Source organism: Lepus europaeus, chromosome 5 (genome assembly GCF_033115175.1).
Source record: "Lepus europaeus isolate LE1 chromosome 5, mLepTim1.pri, whole genome shotgun sequence".
Lineage (NCBI taxonomy): Eukaryota > Metazoa > Chordata > Mammalia > Lagomorpha > Leporidae > Lepus > Lepus europaeus.
The window spans coordinates 131,905,141-131,916,720 of record NC_084831.1 but is presented as its reverse complement, the minus strand read 5'-3'; positions in this window follow the sequence as shown (position 1 = coordinate 131,916,720).

The window sequence follows — 11,580 nt, the reverse complement described above, 5'->3', positions numbered from 1 at the left end:
GAGTTCCTGGCTCCTGATTTCAGCCTAGCTGTTGGGGGAGTGAACCAGTATATATATATATATATATATATATATATATATATATATATATATATATATAGTTATTCTGCCTTTCAAATGAAAACAAACTTGAAAATTAAGAAAACAAACTTGAAAATTAAAAAGAAAGAGTCCTTACAATGGCCCTTGTGGGTCTGCAAGATCAGTTCCCTATTCTCTGACTGTTTTTCAACCATCAGTCATTCTCAGCCCCATTGGCCTTTTTCTAGGAATTTAAGTCTTGAAACTGATCCTTCCGACTCTCTGAAGTTTATTTCTCTTCTCCTTCAAGTGTTTGCTCAAATATACCTTCCTCAATGAGCCCACTGTTAAAAACTGCAGCATTCAACCATATCCCTACCATTGACTCCCAAATCCATCTATCATTTCTTCTTCATGGCACTTACTATCTTCTTTTTTTTTAAATTTTTTTTGAAAGGCAGAGTGGATAGTGAGAGAGAGAGAGAGAGACAGGGACCGTTGGTTCACTCTCCAATGGCCACTGCGGCCGGCGTGCTGCGGCCGGCACACCGCGCTGATCCGAAGGCAGGAGCCAGGTGCTTCTCCTGGTCTCCCATGCAGATGCAGGGCCCAAGCACTTGGGCCATCCTCTACTGCACTCCCAGGCCACAGCAGAGAGTTGGACTGGAAGAGGAGCAACCAGGACAGAATCTAGCGCCCCGACAGGGACTAGAACCCGGTGTGCTGGCGCCGCAGGCGGAGGATTAGCCTAGTGAGCTGCGGTGCGGCTAGCACTTACTAACTTCTAACACACTATCACTTACATGTTTATTTTTTAAAAATATTTATTTTATTTATTTGAAAGACAGAGTTTCAGATAGAGGTAGAGACAGAGAGAGAGGCCTTCCATCTGCTGGTTCACTCCCCAGATGGCCACAATGGCTGGAGCTGCGCTGATCTGAAGCCAGGAGCCAGGAACTTCTTCCAGGTCTCCCACGTGGATACAGGGGCCCAAGGACTTGGGCCATCACCTACTGCTTTCCCAGGCCATAGCAGAGAGCTGGGTGGGAAGAAGAGCAGTCGGGACTAGAACCGGCACCCAAATGGGATGCCAGGGCTTTAACCAGCTGTGCCATAGTGCTGGCCCCTACATGTTTATTAATTTGATTGTTTCTTGGACTTCCCCACAACTCCACATCTCTCCATTATAATGTAAACTCCACAAGGGCAGATATGTGTTTCTGCCTGTTTTGGTCATCATTTTAATCCATGTACCCAGAACCATAGTAGCTGCTCCATAAATAACTTTTGAATGAATTCATTTTGGTGCCAATAATACTATTATATATGTCCCAAGCTAAGAATAAAACTAAAGAAGTTGTATTTTATAAATGATGCTTCTTATCAAATGGGAAGCAAATGACATCATGGGATAATCATTTTACACGGATTAGAATTTTAAAAAGTGGTGATGGGAATGAGTCATAACATGAAAGACAAGAGCAGAAGCATGTAGAACTCAAAAGGATTCACACTTAGTACTCCACACTGTAATCACATTTATAGGGTCAATTGAGTTTCACAAACCAATATCATTCATAACATTAAATTAATGCATGTTTATATCTCACTGTGTTTTAGCTTCATTTATATTTGATTTGTAAATTTATCTTGGTTGTATAATTGTAGCAGAGTTAATGAGCATAATGAGCTTATAGATGGCTTTATATTTAACTATTGCATTAACACACACAAAAAAATAATAATTTCAGTGAGCTCTATTTCTTTCTTTACAAAAGACCCATGTAATATCAATGTTTAGACAATGGAGCCTATTTTGACATTTTATCGTTGGTATGTATGTGTATTGGCTTCTGATTTGTCCAGAGATGAGACCAATGGAACCCCTGGTAAGTTCATCTTCCAGGTCTGCCAGACTCATTACCACTCCCATCTCCTGCAGGTCAAGGATTTGCATTCATCCTCCAAACTTAATTGTCTACCCTGTGCCAGGCATGACTTAGGTGTGGGACCTGCAGAGGATAGCAGGTTGTCTGCTAGTTTGGTCCATTCCAACCTAATCCACTCCAGCTTAATGTCATATGCATGGCTACTGTTCTCTGGCTCACAAAATGTGCCAATGGACACTTGCCCCCTGAAGCAGGATGTGGAAGATGACACTCCTTGAGATTAATGGATTTGTTCAAGGTCATGTTGCTATTAATGTCAAACCCTGAACTCAACTATCAATTTTTAGCCCTTTGCTTTCTTAAGTTATAGTTTCTGATGTCTACAACCACAGTTCTTTATCTCCATTCTGCTTTATCTGCCACCTCCCTGATTCCCAACAAGTTTTTCCAGCATTTCCGATGCATTCCTGATTCTGGGTGGGAGGATCACACACCAGAATGATGTTTCTTATACTTTTTGGTCCTCTTCCTTTAGTGAGGTTTACAGTATGGTGCGTAGCCAAGACTTTCCACAATATTCTGATGTCAAGTACAGGGGCTTACTGCTTCGAGGTCACACAGACATGGGTATTTGTACGGGAAATGTTACTTTATAGATCAGGGAGAGTGAATGCTGTTATCCATTTTACTTTTGATTGCCTTACCCAACAGATGGGACTAAGACTACATTCTTGCTGTATTATCTCACCTGCAATGCCTGCTCTAGATGAGAATGTGAACTAGCTTTACCTGATAATAATACTTTGTAAACACTCTGTGTGGTAAAGTGGGACAGGTATGAATATTCTCAGTTTATAGAGAAAATGTTGATGGGGTCAGTATTGCACAAGTCAATCAGGAGCTAAGTGTTCTGACTATAACACCAAAGCCCTTACTATCTGAACTCACCTTGGCATCCCGACTCTGTTACACCCCAGCCGTATCATTTGGGCAAGAGTTTCCTTGGCAGTAAATGATATTCAAAGCATACTTCTCATGGAATCCTGGAATTAAGATAAGTTTACTTTGGTGCAAAAAGAATTCAAAATTCATATGTAACTTTTTCATAATACATATTTTCCATGAACTTTTTGGAGTTTTGATGAAATAATAACACTGATTTTAGAATTTTGATGAAAATTGAAGGGAACTTGTATGAAGGATCTCATATAATGCCTGCCCCAAGATAAGGCACCAAGGAGTGGTTGTTCTAACTCATGTGTTATCATAAGTGAACTCTAGATATGACCTTTCTTATTAAAAAGAGATTATTATTTGGAGCCACTCTTTTTCTTTTCTTTTCTTTTTTTTCTTTTCTTTCTTTCTTTTTTTTTTTTTTTTTTGACAGGCAGAGTGGACAGTGAGAGAGAGAGAGAGAGAGAAAGGTCTTCCTTTTGCCATTGGTTCACCCTCCAATGACCACCGCGGCTAGCATGCTGTGGCCGGCGCACCATGCCAATCCGAAGCCAGGAGCCAGGTGCCTCTCCCCGTCTCCCATGCGGGTGCAGGGCCCAAGAACCTGGGCTATCCTCCACTGCACTCCTGGGACACAGCAGAGAGCCAGCCTGGAAGAGGGGCAACCAGGACAGGATCTGGTGCCCAGATTGGGACCAGAACCCGGTGTGCTGGCACCGCAGGTGGAGGATTAGCCTATTGAGCCACAGCGCCGGCCTGGAGCCACTCTTAATGGCTTTTTTTTTTTTTTAAGATTTATTTATTTGAAAGGCAGAGTTACAGAGAGAAAGGGAAAGACAGAGGGATAAAGTTCTTCCATCTGCTGGTTTATTCCCCAAATGGTCAAGTCTGGGCCAGACTGAAGCCAAGAGCCAGCAACTTCTTCCAGACCTCCCACGTAAGTGCAGAGACCCAAGCACTTGAGCAGGCTTCTGCTATTTTCCCAGGTGCATTAGCAGGAAACTAGATTGGAAGTGAAGCAGCTGGGACTCTAACTGGCACCCATGTGGGCTGCAGGTGCCACAGGCAGCAGCTCACCCTGCTATGCCTTAACCTGCTACACCACAATGCCAGCCCCTTAACAGCTGCTCTTAATCACTTCAGATTCTGTGCTATATCTTTGATGAACAATATCTGAATTGTTTCTGACAACAATTGTGGGATTACTTTCAGGTAGGGGAAATGGAGTATGTAGAGACTGGCAAATGAAACTCCTCAAACAGAACTTAGTATCCTGTAATAGGGAGGCTTGGTCAGGGGTGCAGGCACAGCCAGTCTTGGGCCGCATGGGCCATCCTTAGGCAGCTCCCCTTCGATCTCATTCCAGTTGGCATTTATCCTGCCTGTAGTTCCTTCTGCGAATTGCAGTCAGAGATCCACATTGCACCCGTGTTTTATTTTAGTTCCCATCACCTCTTCTTCACACCTTATTCAATTGTCAACAAGTGAGCCTTTTCTCTGGTCATCCTCAGACACACATTCCCATGGTTGAAGAAATTGCTCCCATCTACGGCCATACCGCCCTGGACGTGACTGATCTCGTCCGATCTCAGAAGCTAAGCAGCGTCAGGCCTGGTCAGTACTTGGATGGGAGAAATTGCTCTCAAGATTTAGGTGAGTAGGGCCCAATTCTGGAGTCCTTTAATATTCATCTGTAGTGAGGCTAGCATTGTAGTGTAGCAGGTAAAGCTGCTGCCTGCAACGCGGGAATCTCATACGGGTGCTGGTTCATGTTCCAACTGCACCACTTCCAATTCAGCTCTCTGCTAATGCCCTAGGAAAAGCAGTAGAAGATTGCCCAAGTGTTTGGGACCTTGCCACCCACATGAGAAAACTCCTGGCTCCTGGGTCCTGGATCCTGGCTTCAGCCTGGTTCAGTATTGGCTGTTGCAGTTATTGGGGGAGTAAAGCAGCAGATGGAATCTCTTTCTCTCTCTCTGTTTTTCCCTCTCTGTAACTGACTTTCAAAATAAATAATTTTTTTTTAAAATTCATCAATAGTTGTGTTAGTTTTGGGGCTATGAAGATAGTGGAGGATACTGTTGTCACCTTGAGAAGCTTATATTTCAGAAGCGAGAAAGATGAGTGACTCAATACTCAAAGTTGACTTCTTACAGTAGATAATGGGGATTGATAAGGCTTTGTGAAGAGATTACTTACAGCCACTCTTTTTATATAAACTTTACTTTTAAAAAAGATTTATTTTTCATTTGAATGGTGGAGTGGTAGAGAGAGTATGAAACACAGAGATCTTCCATCTACTGGTTCACTCTCTAAATGGCCAAAGTTGCCATGTCTGGGCCAGGCAGAAGCTCCATCCTGGTCTCCCATATGGGTGGCAGTTGTCCAAGTACTTGGGCCATCATTGGCCATCTTCCCAGGTGCATTAGCAGGGAGCTGGATCAGAAGGGGAGCAAACAGTACTGGAACTGATAGGGCATGCCAGCACTGCAAGCAGTAGCTTAACCCAATATGCCACACACCAGTCCCTTAAAGCTACTCTTATTAACTGCTATTAATGAGTTCAGATCCTCTCCAATATATTTTATGAATGATATCTGATTTGAGTCTGAAAGCGATCTGGAATCATTGTTACTGTTTTTTAGTTGAGCACACTGATGCCTGAGAAGGGTACATAGCTTATCCAAGGCAAGTCAGCTCACTAATAGCAAAACATAATGGAACCCAGATCTATCCATCTTTCTATTATACTACTCCCAGAAAGATGAAAAATGGCAGAGGGGGAAAGACTGGTGGTTCCAGGACTTAGAGCACCACTTTGGAGGAGGGACTTTTAGTAACCTTAATACTGAACTTGTTGGAGACCACTCTCCATGTTCTCCCCCATGCTTCTTTGTTCAAGTGTGTCCCCCACTGCCTCCTACCTGGCACAGAGAGCCTCTGCCACCTGAACCCCTTCAGCTTGCTGATCAAGTTTCCGCATCTGAGCAGTGACGGAAGTCACAGGTGCTTCTCTGGTGATTATGTGGATTCAGTGATTTCCTCATGAAATACTTAGCACAATGTCTGACAACTGGCAAATGCTCAGTAAATAGTGTGCATTTATTGCACTGATTATTGTTGTTTCCTGTCGGAGCCTCCACTTTCAACCACCATCATCTCCATTCCCAAAGCGTCCCTTGTACTCAATGGACCTGCCCTTTACTCTGTCTCTCAGTCTTCTTTTGTTCATCCTAACTTCCGCTACTGCTGTTACTGCTTCTCACAATATTCTGCACACAGTTAATTCCTCAAAAACTGGCTTTCTAATCAATAACTAAACATGTTACTAATACCACTAAATAGGGGACGGCTCTGTGGCGCAGTAGGCTAATGCTCTGCCTGCAGCGCCAGCATCCCATAAGGGCAGTGGTTCCAGTCCCAGCTTCCTCTCTTCCAGTCCATCTCTCTGCTGTGGCCTGGGAAAGCAGTGGAAGATGGCCCAAGTCCTTGGGCCCCTGCAGCCCCGTGGAAGACCCAGAAAAAACTCCTGGCTCCTCGCTTCAGATGGGCACTGCTCTGGCCATTGCAGCCATTGGGGAGTGAACCAGTGGATGGAAGACTTCTCCCTCTCTCTGCCTCTGCCTCTCTGTAGCTCTTTCAAATAAAAAATAAATAAATATTTTTTAAAAAGTAGTTAACTGTAATTTGTGAAGACTCCATCGCTTTGGGTTTACTTATAATGAGCTGCAATAGCAATCACATTTGGATTCCAGCTTTTCCAATAGCCCCGGGAGTCAAACTGCATCCTTTAACCTTTCTCAGCAGCCTGTGCTCAAATGACCTCAGGGCGGAGCCCAGACAAGGTGAAGCACAGCTGCTTGCAGCATCATCTGCAACAAACCCTAAAGAGCAGAAGAAACTTGAAGTCTGGGCCCCACACCGCCTTTGAGAACAGATGAAACCTGATTGTGGCCCCTCCCACCAAAAGAGATGATGGTGCCCTTCATTGGGAAGCTACCCCGTCCCCACTCCAAGGTCAGCCAGGGACATCACCTGAGTATGACCCATCCCATAGTGTGCGGCAAGCCAGAAATAACCACTGATACAAGCTCAAGTGCTACCATCAGGGAAGACTGGCTTACTTCATCACCCCAATACGAAACTTTCACCATACACCTGAAGGGTGCCTGGTTGAGAATATGACAAAAGAAAACTGAAGAAAAAAGAGCAAGAAGTGTTTTTGCTTTCATGAAAGCAAGGAGAAATAAATGCATATTAAATATTTCTAGGAAAAGACTTTCTCCTTTGTATAATAAGACTGTCTCCTATATCTGGTAATTTAACACCATTTTTATTGAGTACTTTATTTTCATGACTTCAGTTGTAAGTAAATTATAATTAAGAGCTAGTTGAGGCCAGTCCTGTGGCACAGTGGGTTAAAGCCTTGGCTTGCAGTGCCGGTATCCAATATGGACACTGGTTTGAGTCCCAGCTGCTCCTCTTCCAATCCAGCTCTCTGCTATGTCCTGGGAAAGCAGTAGAAGATGGCCCAGATCCTTGTTTCCCTGCACTTACATGGGAGACCTGGAAGAAACTCCTGGCTCCTGGCTTTGGATCAGCTCAGTTCTGACCATTGTGGTCATTTGGGGAGTGAACCAGCAGATAGAAACCTCTCTCTCTCTCTCTCTCTCTCACTCTACCTTTCTCTATAACTGTGTCTTTCAAATAAATAAAAATAAACCTTTTTTCAAAAAATGATTAGTTTAGGGGTAGCAAGTTAAGGTACCACTTGGGCTGCCTGCATCTCATGTGGGAACACTGGCTAGAGTCCTAGCCCCTCTGCTTCCAATCCACCTTGCTACTAACGTGCCTGGGAAGGCAGCAGAAGATGGCCCCAGCCTTGGACCTCTGCCACCCATGTGGGAGACCAGGCTGTAGTTCCTGACTCCTGGCTTCCACCTGGCCCTGCCAAGCCCTGGGTGTTGGTGGCTATCTGGGGAGTAAATTAGTGGATGAAAGATCTCTCTCTCTCTCTTTCTCTTGCTCACATTCTCTCATTTGTTCTCACTTTGCCTTTAAAATTAACAAAAGTAAATAACTATGAAAAAATAGCTTAAAGTCTATGTTATATCTATAAGTTAACAAAAGTACTTTGAATGCAAAGAAATTGCATACTTATTCTATTTTAACAAAAATAACAGCAAATAAGAACTTCCTAAGCATCTTACAGAGACTCCCTGAATCATTACAACATTAGTATTATCCTCATTTTAGGAATATGGAAACTAAAGCACCAGGAGGTTAACACATCCAAGATCGCACAGCTAGCAAGTGGTGGAGGTGAGACTTGAACTCAGACAATCTGGCTCCTGGGTCCATGCCCATCTCTTAGCGGACCTAAAACATGGAGAACACATAGATGAACTTTATTTCTTTGAAAGGGCAACAAAATATTCATCTGCATGACTGGGTCAGTCTTGCTTAAAGTACCCTCTCTCTACACCCTTGCTGTAATTGCATGGGGTATTTGAGTTCAAGAGAGAGTCAACACATCTAGGTAGGGAGTCCCCATTGCCTTCTTAACCCACCCCAGGAACCTTGGGAAATGACACACAGAAGAAGACGAGTAAGTCACAAGTCTTTGAAGGATAAATAATGTATAAATTCTAACAGAATGCCATTCCCAGGGGCAGTAGAACACCAATCATTTGGCAAATGTAGCAGCCAGGGCAGCTTCCTGAAGGGAAGCACATGGAATCCCTAAACTGAGTCTGAGCCTGTGCACAGAGGGCAAGGCAGAGGTCAGGGTCATGGGTAGGTGTTATCAGTAGTTTCCACAGAGCCCTGGAGACTGACCCCTGGGGGAGGGCAGTTTTGAAGGTGTTTGGACATCTTTCACCCCTAAAGAACTGCCCAGAACTTCTGCCTTCACTGTGTTTCTCCCAGTAGCACAGGGCACCACTTCCATTTGAGAAAACAAACTTGTTATTAGTCACAGGGTGTGGAAAAACCCTTGAAATGCCAACACGAGGTTGATACTGAATCTTAAATCTGTTGAAACTGCCACAATCACCACTGACCCCACAGATGCATTTCTTTAAAATATGTGCATTTGTCCTGCACGCTTTACAAACCAAGCATGATACAAAGCCCCAGGGTAGTAGAGAGGAGAAGAGAGGAGAATGCTATTTCAGAAAATTCTTATGTTGTAATGGAGAAGATAGTCACGTGCATAAATAATGTAAGAGGGAAATGAGCAGAAAATTAAACTGGAAATGTGGGCCATGTCACCGGCCAGACTCAAGATTCCAAGTAGACACCACCATACAGACAAGAAGAGGACATCTTGCCTTCTCACCTTAAGTCAGCAGCATCCTGTCCAGTCTGGGAGCCAAGTTGTGGGCAGAGAAAAGGAACTGGGAGTTGTATAGGAGCTGTTAAATGCCTGGCTGGGGCCCAGGAAGCAGAAGGCCTCTGCTGGGGACAATCCCTGTGGACCTAAGGAAGGGAGCTTTGTGCAGGTGTTAGAACCCACTGGTTTTTATTTCTGGGTCGAATGTCCTTCTGATGGCTAGAAACAAGAGGGAACACCAATGTGCTGTCTTCTCTGTCCTCACTCCTGCCCTGGGTGGAGGGCTTGGAAAGAGAACTCATCGTTGGAGCCGTTGCCCTTGTAGGATACCCAGCAGGGCAGCCTTGGCAGAGAATGGGCTCTCGGAAGGCACGGGTCTGCTCTCCAGAGGGCAGGGCTGTGCTTCCTAAGCTAACAGCTTTGTCTGTCCCATAAGTGAGGTCTACTTCCTTCCCTCCTACACCACGGTAAATGGCTGTCTACTCGTCCAGTGCTGTCACTCAGAAGTCACAACAAATAGAAAGCAGATCTGGGGGTATGGGGAAGGTAAGACAAGCCCCATACTGCCAGCAAAGGAGGAAAGAAAGGAAGACACATAGCACTGGACAGATTCCATGCTTTCAGAGTGTGAAGAATTCTCTGACAGCTTCTGACTGATCAAAGGCACCCCCAGAGAGTCCAGCCACAGCTGGAACTTAACGATGGCAAAAAGATTTCAGGACGTTCAATGGACTCACCGTGATCCATTGCACCGTGGTTTCTGCTTGGTGCAAGTCTATTATAAAAGCACCTAAGTATATCATTCTGCTAAACTCAGAGGTGATTACAAGAGGCACCTGGCTAATATGCTGAAACACACCAGCCCCACAGGCTATAAAATGTGCTGCCACTCGACTGCACACTTACTGCTCCAGGATCGATTTTGTAGGCAAGGGGAATAGTATTCCCACTAGCAATTCCAGGCAGCTTGCAGGCAGGAAAACTTTTAAGAGGCAAACAAGGTCATCTTTAACTGTTGCAAAGTGCTAGTGACAGCCTGCCCAGGTGGTAACCATCAGTTTTAAACACTTGGGAATTCTTTTGTCCCACTTGAAGATGCTTTGAACACTCACAAGTATGCCCAGGGAAGAGGAGAATGATTTTTTTGGAGGGGCATTTTCTCATTTACATAATTTTTTTCACTCAACCAAGAGTTACTGGGTATTGTATGCATTAGGGACTATTCTAGACACTGAGAAAACAAAAGTGAATGAGACTCAATCTCTTAATTGAGGGCTGTTAGTAAAATGGTGCCATCTTAACTGTGGCACCATCGTAAGCCCTGGGTGCCATCTTAGGCTCTGGCTCCCATCACCGTCTTGCACAGTAAGCTTCTGTCCTAAACCCAACCTGGCTTGCTAAAAGTCAGGTGACCAAATGGCCCAACCACAAGAGTCGGCTCCACCCTCACCCTACTGGGATTCGCTGCTCCCGCTTCCCTACGCCCTGCAAGGCTATAACAGTGCCTGCTTCCCACACATGTGCTCTCTGTCTCTGTCTCTCTGGACCCCTCTTCATTCTTCGCCCTCTCCCACCCTCTCCCTCCAGCCTGTTGGCCCCCCAAACCCCAACAACAAACTTTCCTTTAACTCCAGTGTTTGGTGTGTTTTGTGGTAGTCCTACAAGGGCTTCATTGAATTTGAGGGAAGATTAAACAGCACCTAAATTAGGCCAGTAACAAAATTACATTCTGTATGGAGCTTTCCATGCTTTGTTTCATTTGATGTTCATGATAAGTCTGTGGGGCAGGTAGGTAAATATGACATGTTGCAGCCCATCAACCAAAGACCACTGGGAATACACTTGTAGAGAATAATGTTGGGTTATCATAACAGCAATGGAGACCCTAAACCATGAGAAGCCAGGAGCTATCTCCAAAAGAAGGACCTGGGGAAGATGCCCCTTAGGAATTTGGGGAACTAGAGTTCCCCATAGGATGGGCTTGGCAGCAATAAATTTGGGACTTGCTGGAATAACTACAGCTTCATACTCAGAACACAGGGATCTTACAGAGCCCTTGTCAGATCAGTTTGTCTGTGGTCTGATCGAGGCACTCAAGAATCAGGACAGGGTGGTATTTAAAAGTCAAAGCTTCAATAGTTTGTGATGGGCATCATGGTTCTTATTTGATACAGCTTATTTGTTTTACCAAATCATGATACAGCCTGTTTTGAAAAACTGTGGTTTGTATTTCCAGTTCTCAATGCCTTCCTTCCAGTTCAGTTGTCAGTAAGATCTCTTCTGTTTTTTTTTTTTCCAAATTGTTGTTGATATTATTTCAATTTTACAAGTGAAGATACTAAGAAGCAGGACTCACCAGAGAGTGCACAAGCAGAAGATGCT